This window comes from Dama dama, chromosome 24 (genome assembly GCF_033118175.1).
Source record: "Dama dama isolate Ldn47 chromosome 24, ASM3311817v1, whole genome shotgun sequence".
In the NCBI taxonomy this organism is placed as follows: domain Eukaryota; kingdom Metazoa; phylum Chordata; class Mammalia; order Artiodactyla; family Cervidae; genus Dama; species Dama dama.
In genome coordinates this window covers 53,459,228-53,485,506 of record NC_083704.1, presented here as the reverse complement: position 1 = coordinate 53,485,506, position 26,279 = coordinate 53,459,228, and the positions used below count along the sequence as shown (strand labels likewise).

The following is a 26,279-nucleotide window of genomic DNA, read 5'->3' as shown; positions in this document are numbered from 1 at the left end:
TACAAAACATTGCTGGAAAGAATAAAATTTTAAAAAACCTAAATAAATGGAAAGACATCCTGTAGTCACAGATTAGAACACTTAATATTGTGAAGACCAATATTCTCCAAAATGGGCAACTGTCAACACAATCCCTACAAAATCTAATGATCTCCTTTGCATTAGAGCAAATAACAATTCTAAAATTTATGTGTAACTGCAAGGAATACTAAATGACCAAAACGATCTTGAAAAAAACCGAATTCACACATCTGACTTCAAATCTACTATGTAAAATAATCAAAATTCTGTGATACAGGCAAAAGGAAAGACATATATACCAACACAATGGAACCAAGAGTTCAGAAATAAAATCTCACACTTATGCTCAACTGATATTCAACAAGTAGGCCAAAGCCAGTCAACAGTGAGAGAATTTGTTGAAAGACCATTACTAGAAAGACTAATGGTCTTTCAACAAATTGTGCTGAGACAACTGAATATTCATGTACCAAGGAATGAAGCTGGATCCTTGCTTCACATCACATACAAAAATTATCTCAAAATGGATCAAAGACTTCAATATAAGAGTTTAAACCATAAAACTCTTAGAGGTAAACACAGGGGTAAATCTTCATGACTTTGAAACTGGCAAGAGATATTCATCTGACATTAAAAGAATAAGCAAAGGAATAAATTGGACTTCAACATTGAAAACTTTTGTGCCAAATACATTATCAAGAAAGTGAAAAGACAATCCATAGAACGGAGGAAAATATTTGCAAATCAGAGCTGATAAGAATCAAGTATTCATAATATGTAAGAACACCTACAACTCAACAATAAAGAAACCTGATTCAAAAATGGGCAAAGTGGCCAAAATAGCTCAGGTGGGAGAGCAGCAGACTGAAAAATGGGCAAAGTTCTTGAAGAGGCATTTCTCCAGTGAAGATGTACAAGTAGCCAAGAAGCACATGAAAAAAATGTTCAACATCGTTAGCCATTAGAGAAATAAAAATCAAAACTACAGTAAGACACTAATCACAACTACTAGGATGATCAAAACCAAAAAATTGTAAAAGCACCACTAGCAAGGATATGGATAAACCGGAATGAACACTGCTGACAGGAATGCAAAACAATATAGCAGCTATAGAAAAGAGTTCAGTGGCCCCTCAAAAAATGTTTAAGAAAAAGTTAAACACAGAATTACTGTGACCCAGCAGTTCCACTTCAAGGACTATAACCAACAGAATTGAAAACAGATATTCAAACACTTGTACCCCAATGTTCAAAGCATACTCACAATATTCAAAAGATGAAAACAACCCCAAAGGTTCATCAACAGATGAATGGATAAACAAAATGTGGCTATATTCATACAATGCAGTTATTATTCAGTAATAGAAAGGAATGAAGTACTGAGATATGTTACAGCTGTGGATGAATCTTTACAACAGTATGTTAGGCAAAAAAACTCCAACAGAAAAGGTCACATATTCTATGATTCTATTTCTATGAAACATTCAGAATAGGTAAATCCATATACAGAAAGCTGCCGAATGGTTGCCAGGAGCTTGGGGGAGGGAGAAGTAGGGAGCGACTGCTTAATGGATATAGGGTTTCCTTGTGAGGTGATGAAAATTTCTTGGAACTAAAGGAGGTGATGGTTGCACAACACTGCTAATCTACTAAATGATTAACGGTTAATTTATGGTATATGAATGTTACCATTTTTTTAAATGAGGGGGGAAAAGGTCCAAGAGGGAATGTCTCTTGGATAACTTAAGCACTCAGCCTAGTAGGGCTTATAAAAGCAAAGTTTAAAGGAAATAATATCTCTAATGAAGGTCAACTCAAGTGCATTAAAATAGTAAAATTTAAAAAAATAAAAATAAATAAAATAGTAAAATTTTAGAGTTCAATTTAAAAACACACATGGACTTCTAGTATCATTTTCAAAATTTCAAATTAACTATGCCCAAATATAACTATAACTTTGGGAAAAATCATTTGCCTAGAGAAAATATAAACTTAAACTAAGACAATAATATCAATGAAAATTCATTTTACTCTCTATGAAAGACTATTAACAAAACGCAAAAGGTGTAGCCATCTTGTTATGGACAAGACAGTGAAGGTACATTACTAATTCCATGTTTCAAAGTGAGTTCTTCAAGTGGTATGCAGAATTTATGGCCAGTCTAATAATGATACAATAGTTACCAATCACTGAATATTAGTATGATAGACACTTGATTATTATCCTGAAATTTTACTGCCATATTGTCCTTATTTTACAGATGAGGAAAGGGGCTTAGAGAGGTCCCCAAGGCCATTCAACTGGTACTTGGTAGAAAAGGGGTTCAAGCATTCAAATCCCAACTCTGCCAACATACCTGTGAGATCTTGGTCAAGTTACTTAACTTCTCCAAACCTCAATTTCCTTATCTGTAAAAGGGAAATGGTTGTTGTGAGAGTTAAACAATAATCCTGTCCATAAAATGGAATAATATAAAGCTCTACAAAAGATATGTAGAGGGAATTTACTGGTGGTTCAGTGGTTAGGACTCTACCTACCAGGGCCCTGGGTTCAATCCCTGGTTAGGGAACTAAGATCTCTCAAGCCACACAACGAAGACAAAAAGTAGAAAATCCTTTATCCCAAAGGATGCCTGCCCAAGTATTTAGGTGTGCTGCACCTGCAACTTATTTTCAAATAGTTCCACAAAATATATACCACATCTATGAGGCAAAATAATAACAACTGCTGACTCTAGATGGATAAACAAGTATTCATTTTACTATTCTCTCAACTTTTTAATATAATTGAATTTTTTCCTAGTTAAAAAGCAGAAGAATACTAAGAAGCATTTCCTTTTCTATATGGACCAACTCTCAGTACATTGTCAAGTGATAAAACCAAAGTTTGTGTGTGTGTGTGTCTGTCTGTCTGTCCCTGGAAGAATACCTAAGAAAGAAAATATTACTTTTGGGCAGGTAACTGACTTTCTGAAGGATAAAGGTAGAAGAAAGATTTTTCACTGTATCACTATCCTAGCTCTACCACTGTCCCACTATTTTGTTACCTTTTGTAACTTTTGAATTAAACCATAAAATCTGTCTTTTTGTAATACACAGTACTGTATAGCCTATTAGCTTAAAAACTATCCCAAAGCCTAAAAAAAGTTCACGGTAAGGAGAGATCCCATAAGGTTACGATTCTGAAACAGATACTTCTACGCAATCTTTATTTAAAACACACACACACACACTGGGGAAAAACACAAATTTGGAGCTTCAAATAAAATTTACCTAATAATTAGTATGACATGCGAGATCCTGTATAGCAGCAGTCTATTACTGTCCATAACCATGACAGAAACAACATAAATAATTTGGTAAGAAACCAACTTACCTCAATCACTTCAAACTAACAAGTGGCTCATTCTACCAGACTCCTCCTCTATTAAGTCTCATTACTGTACAAGAGAACAGTAAAACGCTGTGCTCAACAACTAAGATATTTTGAGCATAAAAGGATTTCCTTTATAGTTCCCAAATTCTGTATCTATTTCCTTTGTATTAAAAAACATATTACCACTCAAAAATGGATAACTGCAATATACAAAACCCAAATTTTGATAGCATCAAGCAGAAGAACAGTAAATTCCTAAAGAGTCTAATACAAGTTCACATAAACGATTAAAGGTTTAATGAGAAGAAAATTACAGAACATTGCCAATGAACCTCATTCCGTACATTAACAAAGCGTTTAGAACAAGAAGATGCTACTAATAATTAAAACACGTAGACTAATTTAAAGGCTTCATTGGAAAGACAAGAGTAAGGAAAAACTGAGGCCAACGTGACATGAACGAGTCATCTGGGATTCAAAAAGAACCTCTACGAACAGCCCCAAACTACTGCCTCAACAAAAACGATACCGAGCGCTAACAGTGCAATAAGAGGAAGTGAGACGCAAACCGTCTAAGAAGAGACAATTAAGCAAACGAATGACACTCAGTTAAAAACAACTATAACCCTCGTTAACAGGATCCCAGGAAGGTTGGCGGGCGCGCCAACGTTTGGCTCTAATCTGCAGAACCTCACACCTCGCCTTCCGCCCCTCCCCTCCACCGGGGGGTGGGGGGTGGGAGGAGTCCCGGGAGAGCCCCGCCCCACCTCGCCCGAAAGAGCGCCGGGCGGGTGCAAGGGGGAGGTGGCACGAGGCCGAGGGAGGAGAGAGCCCGCCCAGGTGACTGGAGCTAGAGGCGGAGACACAGAATGGGAAGGGGGCCGCCGTAGGGCAAGGAAGATGGAGACCACCCCCCCACACACCCTCCATCTCGCACAGAGCGAAGACTAGGAGGACTGGGAAGTAAAAGGTGATGAGCGGAATGAGAAGCGCCCCTCCCCCAGGCAGGGGCGGGCACACCCTTGCCCCCCACTCCGGGCGGAAGAGTTACTCTTGGGAAGCTTCTTTTGCGGACTGGAGGAAGAACGTGGAGGCCCCGCCCCCCGAGCCCCAAATCTGGAAGAGTAAAAGTCTAGTCAGGCCCTGGACCAAGCCTCCCGGGAGGCCCGGCCCGCCCCCTCCCAGCCGGCGGCCCAGGCAGGTGCCGCCCCTCCCCCAGCCCGGCGCCCACTCTCCCGCCCGCCAGACCACGCACCCTGTCTCCTCGCGCCCCTCTCAAAGAGCCGTCCCCCTTCCTTCCCCACTCACCTTCCCGGGCGGCTCCGCCGCTCCCCCCTGACCCCGCCAGCGGCCACAGTTCACACACACAGCCTCAGGTCCCGCACTCACTCTCCCTCACTCACACACAGCGCGACCACGGCTCCGGAGCGGCCCACATATTATGCGTCACTCTCGTGCTACGTACCCTGCGCGCGCGCGCGCGCGCTCCTCCCGGCTTGGCGCGAGGACTGCCGGCAGGAGGCGGGAGGAGAACACCAGGGCGAGCCCCGGCGCCGCTTGGGAAATGAAGTTCCGCCCCTAGGGGCGGGACCCACCGAGTCGTGGTTGGCGCGTGGGCATTTTGCCCCGCGCGTTGACTTCTGGGGTTTGTAGTTTTAGTATAAACGCGAACTGCTACGTACTTATTGGCTGCTCAGGAAGACGGAAGCGAAAAGTGAGGCTCGATCCTCCCAGGCCAACACCGGAACTGCTGGGTACCTTCTCAGTACTTTATTCGGCCCTGTGTGACATGTAAAGTCTTTTAGTCTCCCATTTGCTTCATTGGACCTAGAACATACCAGGATCTAAGAAAATATTTCCCAAAGCGTGTGAGAAATCACGGCACTTATTAAACAAAAGGCTTTGGTTTTTGTCTTTCTGTTCAAGACCTAGCCTGTAGAATAAAAAAAAAATTCATCCTAGGTATTATATGTGAAGCAGAGAAAAGGAAAGAATCAAAAGGAAATAGATTAAGGCAGAGCTGACTTCGGACGTCATCTAATTTCTTTATTTTGCAGCTGGGAAAAGTGAGACCGAGAGTGTGAGTGACTTGACTAACATCACACAACCAATTAGCAACAGAACCAGAACGACTCCTGACTCCGACTCTGGGATCCCTTTTTGGAGACGTGAAAGGTAAGCACCACAGCTGAGCATACTCTCTCCCTAACGGAGATCCTACCCAGCCTTTATTCCTAGGAGTCCTGAACAAGTTCCTACGCATTTTTATGGCGTCCTCACAGCAATTTCACATGGGAAAAATGGGACACAGCAAGTTTGCTGCCATGCTCAGGTTCCATAGCTAGTAAGAAGCTAGCCTGAGCCTGGATGCTGGGTCTCTTAGTTCTGTTGCTCACAGGATCGCATTACCCGCCTTTAAGAAGAGACCTCCCTCCTTCACTTAGGTTTGTAACTTTAAACAGCTGATGTTCAGGCACAAAATTCTAGAATGTTGGGTGGCAGCACGCAGACATGTCACCTCTCTTCAATGCCACACAGTTTTGTTCTCTGTGCCTCTGGGATTTTGCCTATCTCAGTAATAGCCACTAGCATTTCCTTTGACTTCATAGCTCTGAGCCAAGTGTTTTACCCACACAACCCTCGCTACCACCCCCACAGGGTAGGTACAGTTCGCCACCTCCACAGAGGAGAAATCTGAGCCCAGATTGGTTCCCCACGGAGTGGGGCCCAGGTTTGTGGGTGCAGAGGCTGTGGACCAATAACTTTCCTACATCCGTCTTCCAACACTCCTGCAGCTGACTTTCATGCTGTGATTCCGTGGACCATGAACCCAAAATGCATGAGCATGGAGCATTCAAGCCTTAGATACCCTCCCTCTATCCATGAGCCAGCCAGTGCGGTGCAGCTTCCCCACTGACTGGGGTCCTGAAAGGCAGACCTCTTGGGGGAACCCAGGTTCCCAGTTCCTCTACTCCTGTCACAGCCTCAGCCTGCCACCAGATGGCATTGCTCATCTTCAGAAAATCAGCCTGGGGTGCTGGATAAATGATGGGAATAAGGGGTATATCCCAGAGGCCCTTTGGAGAAGCCAGGGCCCAGGGAGCGGCGGAAGCAGAACAGGAGGTAATACAGAGCCTGTCTAGCAACTGCTCCCTCCGTAATCTGTTCTGTAATGCCTGCGGCCCCCCTACCTCTGCCAAAAGCTCCCCAGGTACACAGCCACACACCTGTAGGCACTCCTAGACTCCCCTGGGCTGCACACACATTTCATACACACTGACACATTTCTTAGGTCAAGCACAGGTGCCAGAGACTCAAGCACTCCCGCGCACTGCCACCAATCCTCACAGCCAGCCTTTTCACATTTAAGTACATGGCGAACACAAAGCTACAAATAATCTGGCCCACACTCTCAGCTTGGCCTGGCACATCACGCCTGAGTCATTGGAAAAAGAAATTCCTTGGCCTCTTTGGAACAACATTTCTGGACTCTGTCTCCCTCCGCCCTGCCTCTGCCCATCTTCCACTGTGGTGCACCTCAAAAAGACGCATCAAAGGGCAAGAAGTCATGCTTGCAGGGCTGCCCAGTGTCAGAGGGAGGGCAAGAGGAGCTCCGCACCAAGTCCCCCAGACTTAGGTATGCTCCATCTGGGCTTCATCCCCACACATGCCCATGCACTGGGCTAGGAAAAAAGTGATAACACCAAGTCCTCTGCACTTTGGCATTCTCCTCCCCTTCCCCTTGTCTCCCCTATCTCTCCCTCTTCCCTTTTCCACCTCCCCTTCTCTCCCATCACATGCTTCTGTGTTCACTGGACCCAGGTGCTCCCATCACAACTCCTGTGCCTCCTCCTCTCCCCCACATCTCTTCCCACTCTGCTGTTGGTTGAACAAGACTACTGCAAGTGTCCAGGAGTAACAGGTCCAAGCTCCGGGGACCCCAACCTCGGCCAAAAGGGAATTCTAATCATTCCCTGGGTGCCTTCCCCCTTCCTGGGAGCCCCCTACAGCCCCCTATAAAGATGGAACACTGCCCTCATTTCAGAGGCAGTGTGCAAAGCAAGCACCCCTGCATGACTGCATCCAAGTCCACTAATTCCATTTCATAGAGTGAAAAACCGCCGAGGCTGCACCTCATCCAGTGGTCGCAGACACTGCAGTCTCCAGAAGTCAGCCCCCCAGCCCCTGCCTCCAGCCCACACAGGAGTCAGGTAAGAGATGAAACAGCAACCCCCCTTCAGCCCTGCCCTAACTCCCATGTAACCAGGGGCCCAGCCAGAATGAGGAGCTCCCTGAAATATTTAAGACAGACTTCTCTATTTTTAGTTCTTCTTCATCTGAAATTAAAATGGAACTGGACATGCTATGTTTTATCTAGCAACCCCACCTCAGAACTACTGCTCAGCCACAGACCACTGCCAGGACTCCCCTCAGTGATTCCCTGGGTCTCGCTTAAATCATCTGCAAAATAGTTAGGAACAGCTGCCTCCCAGTGGGTCTCGTTAAAGGTTAGAGGGGCCAGGCAGTCAAGGCTGCCTTATCTAAAAGTTCATCTGGGTGATATCAGGTTCAAAGTCCTCCGTTGTCTCTTGAACCCTGTCACTGATGGTCACAGATAAGAAAAGTTTCTTTTCCTCTTCATTGGGAAGTTTGTAGAAAGAGATAGGTCATCAGCTGAGTCTAGCTTTGGAGGTCCACAGCCCCGAGTCCTGACGCTGCTGCTCCCATTGCCCGGCTGTGGGACCGTGACCTTCACCTCTCAAGCTTCAGTTTCTCCAGCTGGAGAATGGGAATAGTGCCTCCTTCCAGCCTTGCTATGAGGACTAAATGTGATCATGCCTGTGAAGTGCTCAGCTTGGGGCCTGGCACACAGGAAGTGCTAGCTAAGTGGTGGCTATTTCTATCCTAATTTTTCTTGGCCTCTGGCTGTCCCTGCTGCCGTCCTGCAGGACCACATCAGCCCTGGCTGATTTCTCTTTGCTCCTCGTATTACTGCCTGCTTGAAGAGCTCAAGCTTTTCTCATCAAAATGAGAAATGAGCTCCTTTCAAGAAAAATCCTAAGGCACATTTTCAGACGCACTGGGAAATAGTGGAGTAACCATCCTTAGGGATCATCTTTCCACTCTGTGGCCCAGCACAGAACTCTGAGTGGGTCAGAGGGTGGATTTAAGGGGATCGGCTCCTAGGCCTCCTCATGCCCGAGAAGGCTGCTATCGATCAAGGGTGAGGGCGGTCAAGGCCATGTCGCCCTCCCCAAACCAGTCTGTTGACCCTCCTCCCTGCTGAGATGAAGCCTGCATCTGGAATCCTGCTCAGGGCACACTTATTCCTTTCCCTGGGCTCCTCTGGCTGGATGGTGATGTCACAATCAAAGTAGAGGCCACGGGGATGGCCAGAGATTATTTTCCCAGGCCACCCTCACAATGGACCTGCCCAGCACATACAGGGGCTGGAGCATGCAAAGGCCCAAACTCTGTCCTCCAGGTGCTCCCAGGACCTGTCAGATCCCCGAGCCTGGCTGCCCGTCATCATCCTTGCTGACAACTGGGGCCCTGCTCTTCCCAGAGGTGGTGCTCCAGATAAGAGTTCAAGGTTGGTGAACAGGTGCAGGGGAGGTAGGGAGAAAGCAGCCCCGGCCTCTCTTGCCTTAGGTTTCTAGAATTGTAAATCCTTCGGAAAAGAAACAACAGTAAAGTCAGCATTGAGGAGAGACTCTGTTGCTCTTTTAACAATGCCTGTTTGTAGCTATGAGACTTCTACAGGATTCAGGACTCTCTGGCCTTCAAGTATCACTTGAAGGTGCTCTGAGGACTGCTTGGGGAGACCATGATGAACACTCAGGTCAGATAAAGCTTCCCATCCCATCAGTTCCTTCACTGGGAGGGGAGGCTGGGAGCAGAATGACTGTTCGGTGAGCGGAAACTGGTCTGACCCCCAGTTCAGAGATCAGAGACCCACCACCACCACCACCTGCCCCACCCCCAAACTCAGTGGCGATGAACCTGGACCCCAAAGAGATACTGGCAGATGTGGGCAGGAGCTCAGTTAGACCTGGGAGCCAAAGCCATCAAGGCATGTGGGTGGAGGAGGGGTGGTGTGCTTCTAAGTGCCGAGGATGTCACGGGCTCTTACCATGAGGCACTTCTTCATTCCCTCAGAGGTAGGGGGTGTCTCTCCATGAAAAGTCACATGATGTTCCTGAGGGGAGCCCCTCGGCCCACCTCCTGCTTCACCAGCCCAGACTTGTCACAGGGGGCCTTTTGTGAAGTCACAAAGCTGGCTGCCTCCTGCCAGGACCAGAGATCAGGACAGCCAAGGACTACTGGGCATGACTTGGGGGGATGGAAGTCCTCATTCAGAAGTGGCCTTTGGACTCTTGACAGGGGTCTGGAGGGCCTCAGGTTGTAGGGAATGAAGGACTCTGTTGGAAACCCAGGGAAGCAGGCAGTGTCTCAGATCCTGGTCATTGCCAGGAAGTGAGAACAGCTGGGGCTGTTTGACTGTGGCTTTATCCCTCAAGGGCCAGGGGTAGTGGGGAAGGAGCATAGGCCGCAGCTGAGTACATACAGAGGTCCTGATCACTGATGTTCTGGGGGTTTCGGGGCAAAGAGAGGTTAAGACCTCCATCTGAACTGGGGACCAGATCTCCCCCTCGGCACAATCCATCCATGATCATCTGCTTATTGATTCCACCTGCTTCTTGGGCAAGTGCACGTGGCCAGAGTCTGCTGGCGTTAATAACCAGCCTTGATGGTACCTTCGTCTTTGGAACTGCTCAGAGGTAGAAGACTGGCAGAAGAAATGCAAGTCCCCAGTGTTCACTCTCTCCAGAGTGTTGACATTCCTGCCCCCAGAGGAGCCAACCCAGGAGAGGAAACGGGAGAGAAAAGAAAGCCTCACTCCAAGAAGTGTGGGAAGTCAGCCACTATTGTCAAAGGTCATGGTGGGTACGGGGAGGGTGGGGGGAGCCACTTGCCAGGAGCCCTGTTCTAAAAACTGATGAATGAATCTCTTTCCGTGAAGTGAATGATTCCTGTGCCTGGCCCTATAACTGAGTCCCTTGAACCGAGACTGTAGCACCCAGTGGAGACGACAGGTCCTGTCCTCAGGGGCCCACAGTCTAGGAGCTGAGTGACCAAGCCCGGCTGCCCCCCTTACAGAGAAGGCTAAGGTCCCAGAAAATGGTGGGGCAGCCTGGAATCAGGGGCCCCGCCTCCTAGGCCAAGGCCTTACATTTCCCTGAAGGTAAGAACAGGTTAGAATCTTGAGGGGTTTTAACAGTTGAGCCCAGACAGCTTTACACCGCCCCTGAGCGCCTGCAAGTCTGGGTCTTGGGGTCGCTCATTCTTTGGAGAGTGGCTCTTCCCCACATGGCTCCTCTCTTGGCCATTTTTGTTGCTGCATTCAAGCCAGGCCTCCAGAGAGAACCTCCTGCTGTCCACTCCATGAGGCCCATGGGTGTGCTATGGGAATAGACCTGGCCTGAGGGGTGAGTGACTAGAGGGTGACTCTGGGTGAGATTCCCCACCCATTCCTCATAACTTTACTAGATCCATGGTTTTCAAATTTTGGTAGCATTATTTCAGCACAGAATTTTTTTTTTTTTAACCCAGTTTAAATCATGTCCTGTTCATTAAGTAGGTAAAGGAACCATGTTGGAAGTTGCAGGGCATAGTGTGCCAGAGTCCCTGCCAATTCTGAGGAACCCCCCTACAATTCCAATAAACACAGTTTTGGAAAAACACATGCCCCATGACTTCCAGACCCTTCCAGGTTTGGCCTGCCCGTGAAGCTTCAAAGCCCAGGCTTCAAGGAGGATGAGAACAGGAAATGCCGTGTTTAGTGGCCACCTCGAAGCCCTGACCCGAGTAGCTTCCCCACAACCGCTTTGAGTTTCTGGTTCTGACTTATTTACAACTGCCTGTGCATCCCCAGCCCCCTTCTTACCTGACCTTTTCCTGCGAACTTTGCTTCTCCATTGCAGGCTCTAAAGGCAGCATCCAGCCCTCTGCGGCATGAAACCCACATAGAAGTCCTAAGTCAGGAACACACCAGGCACCTTTCTGTAGCTGAGGTCAGTAGGCAGCAAACAGGAGACTCTCTTCCTTCAAGCTTTGATTTACTCTCTCCTGACACCCTTGTAGCTTCGAGAATTGTTTTTTTTTAAATACAGAATGTATGCGATTTCATGGGGCTGATAGCCTCTTCTGAGAGCCGGAAAAGGCCCAGGGCCACCTGAGTGGGGGACAAACCCTGTCCTCCCCATTTCTCTTCCCCTAAGATGCAGAGCAGAGGGGACATGGGCAAGGTGGGCTCTCCATGCCACAGGCCAGTAGAGGCCTGGATTCCAGGCGCTTTTGTTCCAGAGAATCTCTGAGAAGCGTCACCTCCTTCGCTGCTCTCAGGAGGACCACAAATTCAGGAGAGCGGAGTAAAGATGCTGTGGCGCTTGTTCCAGAGAAAGGCAGCTACATGGTAGCTGGGAACACAGGCTGCTCTGCCCGCCTTCATGGCTGGGGCCGCAGGGCAAAGAGCAGACACTCGCTCTTGCCAGGATGGTGAGGGAACAAACAGCGACCCTCAGTAAGTAGACAGACTAATGGCGGTTTCTAGCCCTGGCCGCACATTTGAATCACCTGTGGCACTCTTCTGACCAACCAGTGCGAAGACCTTATTAATTCCACACCAATCAAACCAGTATCTTTACAGGTGGGGCGCAGCCATCTTTATTTTCCAAAGCTCCCCAGGTGACTAACTCACAGCCAAGGCAGAGAACCCATGGCCTAGGAGGAGAGATTAGCATCAGACAGGATTTGGGTGGAATGGTCTTCACCCTGAGGTGGGGCCTAGTGGCTTGAAATCCTGGAGGCCAAGTAAGCTGGGCTCTGCTCTCACTGGAATCCGTGGGGCCCCCTCTTACCCACCTACCTTCACACCTGTCTAACTGCCACACAGACTTCGGAGCACCTCTTTTGGGAAAAGCAGGACAAAAGGCTCAAGGATCCAGCCCCAGGGAAGGAGAGTGTGCACTCTGGTTTAGAATCTTTTCTCGTACAAGATTTTTTGATGGGGCCCACTTTTAACATCTTTGTTGAATTTGTTAGGACATTGCTTCTGTTTTGTTTCGGTTTTTTGGCAGAGAGACATGTGGGATCTTAACCTCCCCTACCAGGGATGACCAGGGATCGAACCCACACCCCTGCATTGGAAGCACAGAGTTTACCACTGGGCCACCAGGAAAATCCCCTCTGGCTCAGAATCTTGACCGTTTCTTTCTAGCTGGCCCTGACAGCCCTTCTGAGTCTCCATCCTCATCTGTCAAACGGGGCAGTATTGAGTGTGGTTGCAAGGAACACCCAGCTCATAGGAAGAGCTCCAGAGATGGGGCTGTTAGCAGCAGTTAGCCCAAACTCAGTCCGTCAGCCCAGATAGGGCCCTAGTGATTACCTGTCTAGACCCTTGCTTTTTGCATGAACACCTGAAAGTCCAGAGGGGAGAAATTTTCCCAGGCCATGCAGCCAGCCAGAACCTTAATCTCCCTCCACCCAGGCAGCTTTTCATCAGAGCGCCCTTCCTTAGCTCCTCTCATCCAGCAAAACTCCAAAAATGATCACTGGGGCTTCTAAAGAAATAAGTGAGGATTTTAACACATCTTTCTAAAGTCTTCATTGAGATGCCGGGTTGACCTTTGGGCCAGAGGGTGTACTCAGCTCATTTGGCCCCTTGACCCTAATGCACTGTTTGTCTCCTGTTGCTTTTGACATTCTTAGTACTCTGGTGCCAACTGTGTGGGCCCCTGGGTATGTAAGATGGATGCCACTGGGGCCTGGGCCTGGGGTTAGGAAAGGCAGAGAGGTCAGGGAAGAGGCATGGCTGGTTTTCCATATAAGCCTGTTTTGTACTCTGAAGCCACTGAACATGTACTAATAAAAATAAAATTGGTATTAAAGAATAAAGCTATGCTTGTCATTGTACATTTCTCAAAGCCCATAGAATGGTCAGGCACCAAGAGTGAACCCTAACATAAATTGTGGACATTGGGTAACAGTGATGTGTCCACACAGGTTCATTGATTGTGAAAAGCACACCTCTGTTTTGGGGGATGCTGACGGGGGAGGCTGTACATGTGTGGGGAAAGGAGGGTTGGGGCAACTCTAGTTTCTGCTCAGTTTGGCTGTGAACCTAAAACTGTTCTAAAAAAGAGTCTAATTTATGAACAAGCAAATAAAGTAAAACTGACATTCAGATACTGGTACCCTCCCCCTGGTGTTTGCAAGAATTATATGACCTAATGGACATAAAGGGCTTGGCCTGACCCCGGGGACTGCTCAACGTGAACCGACTCTCATGTTTTATTCTGAGCCATCTCTGTGGCATGGTTCCCTCTCAGGTGCCACACTCGTGGGAGGAAGCTGGTGGGAACAGGCCCTGCCCACCCTTTATCTCAGGATGCTGAGACACCAGAGGCTTTGTCACTAGCTCAGTCACATGGTTTGACTGGTGATGCTACAGCCAGGCCTCAGGAGACAGTTGCTAACCTCCATTGGGGCTGAAGTTCTGCACTCGGTCCAGGCTCCTGCCAGGCACCAAGCACTACTTTGTGCGGTTCTTGGAAGTGTTCCCTCATCAGTCCTGTGAGGGTAGGCATCATGCTCCATTTTGAGAGATGAGTAAGCTATGGCTCAGTCACACACTGTGTGACTAAGTATGCAAGACTGCTCAGCTCTGTGGACAAAGAGAACAGAACTCCTGTCTGGAAAGGAGGCACCGGAGGTGGGCCTTCTGCCAGCACACCAGGGACTTCTTGGCCCGTGGCACTCAACCACGGGGAACCCCGCCACCCAGCGGCCTAGTAAACATGCCACCTTGGACAACAACATCTTCTTCCCAGAGGGGCTGAAGCAGCCCTGTGACCTCCACCAGGTGTTGGGACACCTGTCCTGGGGAGGCATGAGAAGCATGCCAGCTCCCCGCCTTTGAGGGCCTGGGATTGAAGGTACTGGAGCAAGAAACCTGACTTCCTCCAGCCTTTCACACCCATTGTAGGCAGCTCATGCCTCCTTTTGTGAACCCTTGCTGGCTGCCTCCTCCAGGTGAAAGGGAGATGAGGAGGAGGAACTCTGATGGAGAGCCAGACCTTCAATGTGGTAGCTTGGTGCAATCTGGGAAGGCTACCTGCAGGTGGTGTGAGGACTAGGCTGCAAAGGAGGGAAGAGAAATTGAAGGGAACCACAGGAAGAACCCCAAATCAGATTTCCCTTGGCCTCCTTAGACCTGCAGGTGCATCTCCCTCCTGCTGCTCACTTATTTGCTGAGTCTTTCATTGATTCATTGAGCATCATGTGCTGGGCAGGAAATAGGGTTCTGCCTGATGTTCATAGGCTCCTAGGAGAGACAGCCACACAAACAGCTGTACAACATAACAAAGGCTGCAGTGAATGTGTCTGGGACCCCCAAAGGCTGCCTGAGGGGTCAGAGAATCCAGGACAGTTGGCATACAGCTATTGAAAGACCAAATTTATGTTTGTGCTTAGTCGCTCAGTCATGTCAGACTTTTTGCGACCCTTTGGACTGTAGCCCCACCAGGCTCAATAGGATTTTTTCCAAGTCTACAGGATTTTTCAGGCAAGAATACTGGAGTAGGTTGCCATTTCCTTCTCCAGGAGATCTTCCTGACCCAGGGATCAAACATGCATCTCCTGTGTCTGCTGCATTGCAGGCAGATTCTTTACCTACTGAGCCATCGAGAAAACCCAAGTTTATGTTGCTTAACTCCCAAATATACTTACTAAGCAAATTAATCCTTTTTATAGGAAAAAGATGGTACTTTGCTCTTAAACAGTATTGAGTTCCCCAATGTTGTGTTTGTAAGCTCCACATCCAACTATAGAACATTGTTTCTGGATCCTAGTGACTCTTAGCTTTTTTTTTCCATTTAGAATTGTAATAAAGTACAACATGAAACTGACCATCTTAGCCATTTTAAGGGTACAGTTCAGTGGCATTAAATACATTCATAATGTATAACCATCACCACCGTCTGTCTCCATAATCTTAAGTCTTTTCATCTTGTAAAACTGCAACTCTGTACACATTAAACAATGCTTCCCTGGTGGCTCAATCGGTAAAGAATCTCCCTGCAATGCAGGAGACCTGGGTTCAATCCCTGTGTCAGGAAGATCCCCTGAAGAAGGAATTGGCAACCCACTCCAGTACTCTTGCCTGGAGAATTCCATAGACAGAGGCACCTAGCAGGCTACAGTTATGGCTTTGCAAAGAGGCGGACACGACTTTCACTTCACTTCACTTCATCCCATTCTCTACTCCCCCCAGGTCTGGGAAACCACTGTTCTACTTTCTGTTCCATGAATTTGACTACTGCAGATGCTTCATGGAAGTGGAATCACACAGTGTTTGTCTTCCTGTGACTGGCTTATTTCATTGGTGTAATGTCCTCAAGGTTCATTCACACTATAACATATGTCAGAATTTCCTTTGTAAAGTTGAATATATTCCATTGTATATTTATATCATATTTTTGTTTATTTGTTTTATCTGTTGATGGACACTTGGTTTGCTTCCACATTTTAGCTATTGTGAATAATGCTGCTATGAACATGGATATGTAAATATCTGCTTTCTGTTCTTTTGGGTACATACTCAGCAGTGGAATTGCTGGATCATATGATAATTCCATTTAAAATTCTTTGAGCAACTGCCATACTGTTTTCCATAGCAGCCGTACCATTTTACATTCCCACCAATGGCATTCAAAGATTGAAATTTCTCCACATCCTTGCCAGTGCTTGTTATTCTTGTTTATTTCATTGCTACCACATAGAAATACACAATTGCGTATCCAGTTTGTAATTTTCTGAATTCATTTATTACTTCTGACAGTTTCTTGTGTGGAATCTTTAGTGTTTTATACACATAAGGGCCTACCATCTGCAAACAGAGATTATTTTACTTTTTCCTTTCCAACTTGGATGCCTTTATTTCTTTTTCTTGCCTAATTGCTCTGGTTATCAATTTCAGTTCTGAAATGGCAAAAGCAGGCATCATTGCCCTGTTACTGATGTTAGAAGAAAAGCCTTCAGATTTTCACCATTGAGTATGATTTTTGCTATGGGTTTTGCGTTTATGTTTTTTTATTATGTTGAAGTAGTTTCCATCTGTTCCTAGTTTGCTGAGTGTTTTTATTTTTAATAATTTTATTTATTTGTTTATTGGCTGTACTGGGTCTTCGTTGCTGTGTGGGCTTTTCTCTAGTTGCAGCAAGCAGGGACTACTCTCTAATTGCAGCCCAGGCTTCTTGTAGCAGTGGCTTTTCTTGTTGCTGATCACAGGCTCCAGGGAGTGCAGCCTTCAGTAGCTGTGACTCTTGGGCTCAGTGGTTGTGATGCACAGGCTTAGTTCCTCCTCGGCATGTGTGTATCCCCAGATCAGGGATTGAACCCGTGTCTCCTGCGTTGGCAGGCGGATTCTTTACCACTGAGCCACCAGGGAAGCCCTGTTGAGCGTTTTAATCATGAAAAGGTGTTGAATTTCGTTGAATGCCCTTTCTGCAACAATTGAGATGATCATGTGTTTTTCCCCCTTCATTCCGTTCATGTGGTATGTTACATCGATCCATTTTAGAATGATGAAACACCTTGCATTTCAGGAAGAAATCACACTTGGTTGTGATATATAATCCTCTTAATAGGCTGCTAAATTTAGTTTACTAGTATTTTGTTGAGGATTTTTATATCAGTAGTCATATGGGATAGTGGTATGCAGTTTCCTTATAGTGTCTGTATCTGGATTTGCTATCAGGGCCTCATAGAATGAGTTAGCAAGTGTTCCACCTTTTCAATTTTTTGGAAAAGTTTAAGAAGGATTGGTATTAGGTCTTCTTTAAATGTTTGGTAGAATTCACAAGTGAAGCCATCAGGGCCAGGGCTTTTCTTTGTTGGAGACTTTGTTCAATATCCTTACTAGTTATAGGTCTATTCAGATTTTCCATTTCTTATTTCGTCTTGGTAGGTTTTGTGTTTCTAAGGAACTTATCCATCGCATTTAGGTTATCCAAGTTGGCATACAATTATTCATAGTAATTTACTCTGAAAATCTTTTCTATTTCTGTGAAATTGGTAGTAATATTCCCACTTTCATTTCTGATTTTAGTAATTAGAATCTTCTTTTTTTTCCATGGTCAGTGTAGCTAAAGGTTTGTCAGTTTTATTGATCTCTAATCGAACCAACTTTCAGTTTTATTGACTTTCTCTGTTTTTCTGTTCTCTACTTATTTTCTAGGCCCTTACTTTGCTATGGGTCCTCTCCCCAGAAAACTGCCAATGCACACCAAAGACTGCATGCACATTCAGTCTCCACAGATCCCTGAAACCCAAGGATCTCCATTTACAAATTTTGGTGCTAAAGGGCTTAAAATTCCACTGGTCCCTGGAAGATTAAACTGGGTGAAGGGGAAGGCACGAGAAAAGTGAAGGGACCAGCACTGACAACTCATCAGGTGTCCCATCAGTGAGAGCCTCTTGTACTTTATTATGATTGGGTTGAGACCTGAGTGTCTGCATTTCTCAAAAACTCCTGAGTGAGGCCAGGCTGTTTGTTCTGGTCACGTCTGCCCCTCTCTAGTTCTGCTTCTCAGGTAAGTTCCCCTCAGCACAAAAGGCATCCTCAGGTAGGCAGGTGTCACCCTGCTTCCTCCCTTCTCTTAGCCCCATTTTCAGTTGCCCAGCCCTGACAGAGACACTTTCTAAACATCTCTGGCTCTGTTTGTCCCCTTTGTGACCCGCACTTGAGTTTAGTTCACCAACGTCCCATGCTTGAACCATTGTCCAAGGTCCCCTTACCCCCAGGTGTGATTTCCCACCACCACCTTTGATGCAATTTCAAAGACAAGTTGTCTTAAACTTGTAATGTGACTTACCAGAGCCTGTGTGACGCTAGCCCTGTTCACATCCCCAGACTTGTTTCTTTGCCTCTTACTCATGCAGTTCCCACCTCTTGGCCTTTACCTATCCTGTTTCCTCTACTCAGAATCCTCTTACCCATTTTTTCACTGAACTCCCACTCCTGCTCCTGACCAGGCTTGCCTGTTCCTTCCCTCCTTTCACTCCAATCTAGGCTGAGAGACTGCCTGGCCAATCCTGTCTGAATTAGAGCTGTTATGATGATAGCCAAAGCCTCTGATGCTCTTTTAAGCAAAACAAGGACCTGATTATTAGGAGAGAAGGGAGGGGAGTATTTTTTGGACTCCACAGGCTGGGACCCTGATTCTTTCTTCCCTTTCTCCTTTGGGACTCTAAGCTCAGTGCTCTTTGACTGGTCACTTCTGCATCTTTGAAACTTGCCTCCAAATTTAGGGGGTCACAAAATCCAACTGGTCTGTCTGTAATTAGCTATTCTCCCTGGGCCAATCAACTACTGCTAGGGAACTGAAAGACTGCGAACCTGCTCTACAAGCCTTGCTCCTGAGTGGGTAGGCACTATTGGAGAGGAGAGAAAGAGCTAAGTAGACCCTAAAAGTGTCTCCTGCCACCCTTAGGGTATTGACCCTGTGTTTCCCTCTTGTTGTGTAACTGCCTTCTAGTGGGCTGCCTCCCCCAGTGGACACAATCTCTTAGGACAGATGCTAAGTTGTATGTCTACGGGGCCAAAACAGAATGTGCCCAATAAATATTTGTGGAATGAAGTGCCAAGAAAGCCCAAAGAAAGCACTGGCCTTCAGGTTCACGGAGGCATCTCAGAGGAGATGACGTTTGGGCCAGGCATGAAGCATAAGTGAGAGCAGACGATCAGCGAGAGGGAATGGTGGCCCTGAGGCCTGAACTGGTCCAGCCACACACCACTGAGCACCCAGTGATGAGCAATATATTGAGTGATGTTGTGAGAGTAGGGTTAGGCCTAGAAACGAGTGAAAAGTAGCTGAAGGAAAGATTAGAATTCTGAAGTGTTTGAACCAAATGTTTCCCCCTCTCGAGCTCCTGCTGCGAGTTGGTTCTCATAGGAGTTAAGACTGTATTATAATTATGTTTGTGTGCCTGTATCCTCTAGGAGCCTCAGGGCCTGTGTGCTTTTCATCTTTCTATAACAAATCTCCGGGGGTTTTTTTCCCCTAGGGTTTTTTTTTTTTTTTAATGAAACTGAATACCCTCTTGATAAATGGGGGCTGTGGACAACTCTAGTATTCTATTCAGTACATATTCATGCAGCCCAGTCATGTGCTAGACTTTGAGGCTACTGAGATGGGCCAGTCTGGTCCCATCTGCAAGAGTCAGACACAATCCCAGTAGGAATGAGGTTGGCCCTATAACCAAGATAATTACAAAAGTGCAGCTGAGTCTGGGGAATCCCAGCCAATCTCACATCTTAGTGAATAAGAGCTTAGAAGTCCTCTAGAAGGAGATGGTGGAATTGACCTAAAACAGTAAAGGTGTTATCCAGATTTTCCCTGAATTAAATAAACCTGAACATACATTTGGCACTTGCAAAGACTGTTGATAGCTATCCGTCCATTTCTTTCTCACTGTTGCAAGCATGTTATTCCCATTTTACAAATAAAGAGCCCATCCCAGGGAGGTGAAGTGATTTGTCATACAGCATGTAAGAGGAGCTGCCTCTGCCACTCTACCTCTGTCCCTGAAGAAGGACCCCTCACTGCCTGGAGGGAGTTTCAGCTCCTCCCAGGCTCTCCCAACAAGTTCTCTCCAGACCTTGGAGTCTGTGAGTGGGAACCATTCTTCCTCCTTGCCTCAGAAAAACGTGTATTGATCATCTGCTATGTAGAAGACATCATCCTTAGCCCTTTGTTGTAACATGCTCTCAGAAAAGCACCAGCGTAACAGTCAACTACCTCTAGTGCGTGATTCCATTCATATGAGATATTCAGAACAGGCAAATTCATGGAGACAGAAAACAGATTGGTGGTTGCCAGGAGCTGATGGAGGTGGGGTGGGGGCACAATGGGGAATAAATATCTCTGGATTAGTAAATACTTTGCTCATTGTGTAGCGTGACAATGTATATACATTCTTAGATTGGGTTCAGATTCGAACTCCATCAATTACCAGCTGTGTAACTCAACCTCTCTGAGCTTCGGTTTCTTTTAAACTGAAGTAAAATTCCTGTAACATATAATTAACCATTTTCAGTGAACAACTCAAAAAGAATGTATGTAAATGTGTGTAACCAAGTCACTTTGCTGTACACAGAAATTAATACAACATTGTAAGTCAACTATACTTCAGTAATACTTTGACCACCTGATGCAAAGAGCCAACTCTTTGCATTAGAAAAGACCCTGATGCTGTGAAAGATTGAGGGCAGAAGGAGAAGGGGGCAACAGAGGATGAGATGATTGAATGGCATCACCAACTCAATGGACGTGAGTTTGAGCAAACTCTGGGAGATAGTGAAGGACAGGGAAGCCTGGCATGCTGCAGTTCATTGGGTCACAAAGAGTCAGACATGACTTAGTGACTGAACGACAACAACGCTTCAATAAATAAAATGAACAACTCAGTTGCATTTAGAATATTCACGTTATGAAATCACATATCTAATTTCAAAACATTTTAATTGCCCCCAAATGAAACCTCACACCCATTAAATACTTATTCTCCATTGTCTCCCCCTTCCTCACCACTTCCTTCAGCTCTTGGCAACCCCCAGTCTGTTTTCTGTCTCTATGGATTTGCCTGTTCTGAATATTTCACATAAATGGAATCATGCAGTATGTGACCTTTTGTGTCTGGCTTCTTTCACTTAGTATATTGTTTTCAATATGTTCCTATATGTTGTAGTTCAGTTCAGTCACTCTGTAGTATGTATCAGTATTTCATTCCTTGTTATGGGTAAATACCGTTTCATTCTGTAGATATGACACATTTTTTTAGTCTATTTATCTGTTGATGAACACTTTACCTTTTGGGTATTGTGAATAATGCTACAGTGAATATTGGCATACAAGTATCTGTTTGAGTCCCTTTTTCAGTTATTTTGGGTATATACCTAGAAGTGGTCATGTATGGATGTGAGAGTTGAACTATAAAGAAAGCTGAGCGCCAAAGAATTGATGCTTTTGAACTGTGTTGGAGAAGACTCTTGAGAGTTCCTTGGACTGCAAGGAGATCCAACCAGTCCATCCTAAAGGAGATCAGTCCTGGGTGTTCTTTGGAAGGACTGATGTTGAAGCTAAAACTCCAGTACTTTGGCCACCTGATGCAAAGAGCTGACTCATTGGAAAAGACCCTGATGCTGGGAAAGATTGAGGGCAGGAGGAGAAGGGGACGACAGAGGATGAGATGGTTGGATGGCATCACCGACTCAATGGACATGGGTTTGGGAAGACTCCGGCAGTTGGTGATGGACAGGGAGGCCTGGCGTGCTGCTGTTCATGGGGCTGCAAAGAGTTGGACACGACTGAGTGACTGAACTGAATGGGTATAAAGTGGTGTATCATTGTGGTGGTTTTGATTTGCATTTTCCAAATGATTAATTAAGCATCTATTAAAATATTTATAGGCTATTTGTATATCTTCTTTGTAAAAATGTCTATTCAATTTCTTTGCCTATTTTTGAAGTGGCTTGCTTGGTTTATTTACTTAATTTTTTTTTTTAATTTTAGCAATTCTTTATATGTATTCTAGACATCAATTCCTTATCAGATATATGATTTGCAAATCTTTTTTCATTCCATGGGTTGCCTTTTCACTTTGTTGAGAGTGGCTTTTGATGCACGATGGTTTTCATGAAGTCCAATTTGTCTGTTTTTTTCTTCTGTTGTCTGTTCCTCTTATGGTGTCACATTCAAGAAATCATTGCCAAATCCAATGTCCTGAAGCTTTTCTCCTTTGTTTTCTTCTAAGAGTTTTAAGGTTTTAGATTTTACAATAGGTCTTTGATCCACTTTGAGTTAATTTTTGTATGTAGTGTAAGGTAAGGATGTATTTTTATTCCTTCGTGTGTGGATATCAATTTCTCAGTGTTGTCTGTTGAAAAGGCTGTCCTTTCCCCACTGAATGATCTTGACATCCTGTCAAAAATGTGTTTCTTTTTTTCTAAATTAATTAATTTATTTATTTTACTTCACAATATTGTATTGATTTTGCCATATATTAACTTGAATCCACCATGAGTGTACATGTATTCCCCATCCTGAAACCCCCTTACACCTCCCTCCCCATCCCATCCCTCTGGGGGATCCCAGTGCACCAGCCGCAAGCACCCTGTCTCATGCATCAAATCTGGACTGGCAATTCGTTTCACATGTGATATTTTACATGTTTCAATGCCATTCTCCCATATCATCCCACCCTCATCCTCTCCCACAGAGTCCAAAAGCCTGTTCAATACATCTGTGTCTCTTTTGCTGTCTCGTATACAGGGTTATCGTTACCTTCTTTCTAAATTCCGTATATATACATTAGTATACTGTATTGGTGTTTTTCTTTCTGGCTTACTTCACTCTGTATAATAGGCTCCAGTTTCATACACCTCATTAGAACTGATTCAAATGTATTCTTTTTAATGACTGAGTAATATTCCATTGTGTATATGTACCACAGCTTTCTTATCTGTTCATCTGCTGATGGGCATCTAGGTTGCTCCCATGTCCTGGCTATTATAAACAGTGCTGTGATGAACATTGGGGTATACGTGTCTCTTTCAGATCTGGTTTCCTCAGTGTGTATGCCCAGAAGTGGGATTGCTGGGTCATATGGCAGTTCTATTTCCAGTTTTTTAAGGAATCTCCACACTGTTTTCCATAGCGGCTGTACTAGTTTGCATTCCACCAACAGTGTAAGAGGTTCCCTTTTCTCCACACCCTCTCCAGCATTTATTGCTTGTAGACTTTTGGATAGCAGCTATTCTGACTGGCATGAGATGGTGCCTCATTGTGGTTTTGATTTGCATTTCTCTGATAATGAGTGATGTTGAGCATCTTTTCATGTGTTTGTTAGCCATCTATATGTCTTCTTTAGAGAAATGTCTGTTTAGTTCTTTGACCCACTTTTTGATTGGGTCTTTTATTTTTCTGGAATTGAGCTGCAGGAGTTGCTTGTATATTTTTGAGATTAATTATTTGTCCATTGCTTCATTTGCTATTATTTTCTCCCATTCTGAAGGCTGTCTTTTCACCTTGCTTAATAGTTTCCTTTGTCGTGCAGAAACTTTTAATTTTAATTAGGTCCCACTTGTTTATTTTTGTTTTTATTTCCAATATTCTGGGAGGTGGGTCATAGAGGATCCTGCTGTGGTTTATGTCAGAGAGTGTTTTGCCTGTGTTTTCCTCTAGGAGTTTAATAGTTTCTGGTCTTATGTTTAGATCTTTAATCCATTTTGAGTTTATTTTTGTGTATGGTGTTAGAAAGTGTTCTAGTTTCATTCTTTTACAAGTGGTTGACCAGTTTTCCCAGCACCACTTGTTAAAGAGATTGTCTTTTCTCCATTGTATATTCTTGCCTCCTTTGTCAAAGATAAGGTGTCCACAGATGCATGGATTTATCTCCGGGAAGGGTTTGTTTCTGAACTCGATTCTATTCTGTGACTGTCTTTATGCCAGTACCATGCTGTTTTGATTACTATAGCTTTGTGTAGTAAGTTTTGAAATCAGGACATTTTGAGATCAGCTTTATTTGTTTTCAGGTTGATTTTAGCTACTTGGGGTCTCTTGAGACTGAATATGAACTTTGTGTATGGATTTTTCTATTTCTGCAAAGATGTTGGAAGTTGATAGGGATTGCATTAAATTTGAATATTGCTTTGGATAGTATTGTCAATCCATGAGGGCTTCCCCAGTGGCTCAGCAGTAAAGAATCCACCTGCAAAACAGGAGACTCGGGTTTGATCCCTGGGTCAGAAAGATCCCACTGGAGGAGGGCATGGCAACCCACTCCAGTATTCTTGCCTGGAGAATCCCATGGACAGAGGAGCCTGGCGAGCTACAGTTCATTGGGTTGTAAAGAGTCAGATATGACCGCAGCAACTGAGCATGCATGCACGCATGACAATCCATGAACACAGTGTCTTTCCACTTATATCTTCTCTAAGTTCTTTTAGCAACATTTTCCAGTTTTTTTTTTGGTGTGTGTATACTAGTCTTTTCTCTCTTTGGTTAAGTTTATTTCCAAGTATGTTATTCTTTTTGATGCTAATATAAATAAAATTTTTTTAAATTTCCTTTTCATGTTGTTCAGTGTTAGTGTATGAATACATAACTGATCTTTTGTATGTGGGTTTTGTATCCTGCAGCTTTGCTGAATTCATTTATTAGTTATAACTCTTTGGGGTGTAAACTTTATAGAGTTTTATGTATATAAGATCATGTCATCTGTGAACAGAAATAATTTTACTTATTTTTCAGTTTGGATGACTTTCCTTTCTTTTTAACGGAGAGAATGGAATTATTCTCTGTAGAAGTTTTTAAAAGTATCTGTTTCTATGACATCTGTCTATTGACTTGGCAGTGTTCATGGTCCTTTACCAAGTACTACAGTAATCTCTGCTACTTCCCTAGAAATCTATCAACACTACCTTTCTTATCTTCCCAGGACCAGCCCTGGGAAGATTATGAAATGCGGGAGCAGAGCTACAGGCTACTTTTCCACTCTCCATGGCAGTCATCTGGAGGGTCTTACCCCAACCTATGCTACTCCTGAGCTCTGGTCCTTCTGCCTGGAATTGTCCTTCCTGGATCCTTCACATGCTTCTCTGTATCATTCCTGACATTCAGATTTCAACTCACAGGTCACCTCATCAGGGTGGTCTTACCCAATTCCTCCCTCTCCTGACACCCTCTCTCCCATGTAGGTCTCTGGTTTTATGTTCTTTTCAGCACTGATTAGAATTTTTAAAATTTATTTATTTGTTGACTGGCTGTACTGGGTCTTTGTTGCTGCCCTGAGCGCAAGCTTTCTCTAGGTGCGGTGAGAGAGGGTTTCTCTTGCTATGAAGCACGGGCTGTCGGCGCAGGGACTAAATGGTTGCAGCATTCAGGCTCTGTAGTTGCAGTTCCTGGACTTAGTTGCCCCATGACATGTGGGGTCTTCTTCCTGGACCAGGGAATGAACTGTTTCCCCTGCACTGGCAGGTGGATTCTTAACCACTGGACCACGAGGAAAGCCCCAGCACTTACTAGAATTTTAAATTATTTTGTAATATTTGGCTCCCCTGTTTAGAAGGTAAGCTACGTTATGGCAGAGGCCTGTATTCTCTTGTTCAGTGCTAGATTAGCATCTGAAATACAGTTTGGGGACAACAAATGTCTGAACAGCTGCATGGTACAGGTTTTTATTAGTTTCACTTTACAGATCAGAATATGCCAAGCTCAACTTTGAGTGTAGTTCTTGATTCACTTCAGTGCATGATTATAAGAGTGGCCTGTACTCAAATTCCACCCCTTTCTTATGTCCCAGCTTCAGTCTTTCCATCTTTGAAGTGGGGAGATACTGTACATACCCCAAAATGTTGATATGAGGATCAAATGCATTAATAGCTGTAAAATGCTTACATTTAGGGTTGGCACATCTTATTGCTATTCCCCAGCATCCAGCACGGTGCTGGTACCAGGTAGGTACCCAGTAAATAATTGCTGAATGGGGAATTTTATGGTGCAGCAGTTTTGCCAAGTCTTCAATAAACATTGGAATGGATTTTTTTTTCAAGCATCCTAGACATTATAATGTAGTATAAGAGAAGCCACATATAAGGGAAAAGTTTTTTAAAAATCTCAATAGGCTGGCTGTTGAAGAAAGAGAAACAACTATCACCTTGGAACCTGGTTCAGAATGATCATGTGTTTGGCATCCAGAAGAGGGAGTGGGTTGGAAATGTGGCTGGTGGGAAAAGGACTGAGCTGGCTTTCACGGAAAG

The 26,279-nt window shown here is 45.0% G+C and overlaps 2 protein-coding genes across 5 annotated transcripts in view; one reads left to right on the top strand and one right to left on the bottom strand.

The window, feature by feature from the left end:
- DCAF1 (DDB1 and CUL4 associated factor 1) overlaps positions 1–4,840 on the bottom strand; it is a 95,785-nt gene extending 90,945 nt beyond the window's left edge. Inside the window, exons 1-2 of one of the 3 annotated variants that reach the window (XR_009690370.1) lie at positions 4,706–4,828; positions 2,379–2,430 (exon numbers count right to left, since the gene is read on the bottom strand). The gene's annotated coding sequence lies outside the window, so the exon portion shown is untranslated. Of the gene's footprint in view, positions 1–2,378; positions 2,431–4,705 lie in introns of all 3 variants that reach the window. The other 2 variants (XM_061128484.1, XM_061128485.1) reach the window with 2 other exon arrangements.
- A 202-nt stretch (positions 4,841–5,042) lies between these two features.
- RAD54L2 (RAD54 like 2) overlaps positions 5,043–26,279 on the top strand; it is a 111,625-nt gene continuing 90,388 nt past the window's right edge. The window contains exons 1-3 of one of the 2 annotated variants that reach the window (XM_061128486.1): positions 5,043–5,151; positions 5,455–5,572; positions 7,507–7,608. The gene's annotated coding sequence lies outside the window, so the exon portion shown is untranslated. Of the gene's footprint in view, positions 5,189–5,454; positions 5,573–7,506; positions 7,609–26,279 lie in introns of both variants that reach the window. The other variant, XM_061128487.1, reaches the window with a different exon arrangement.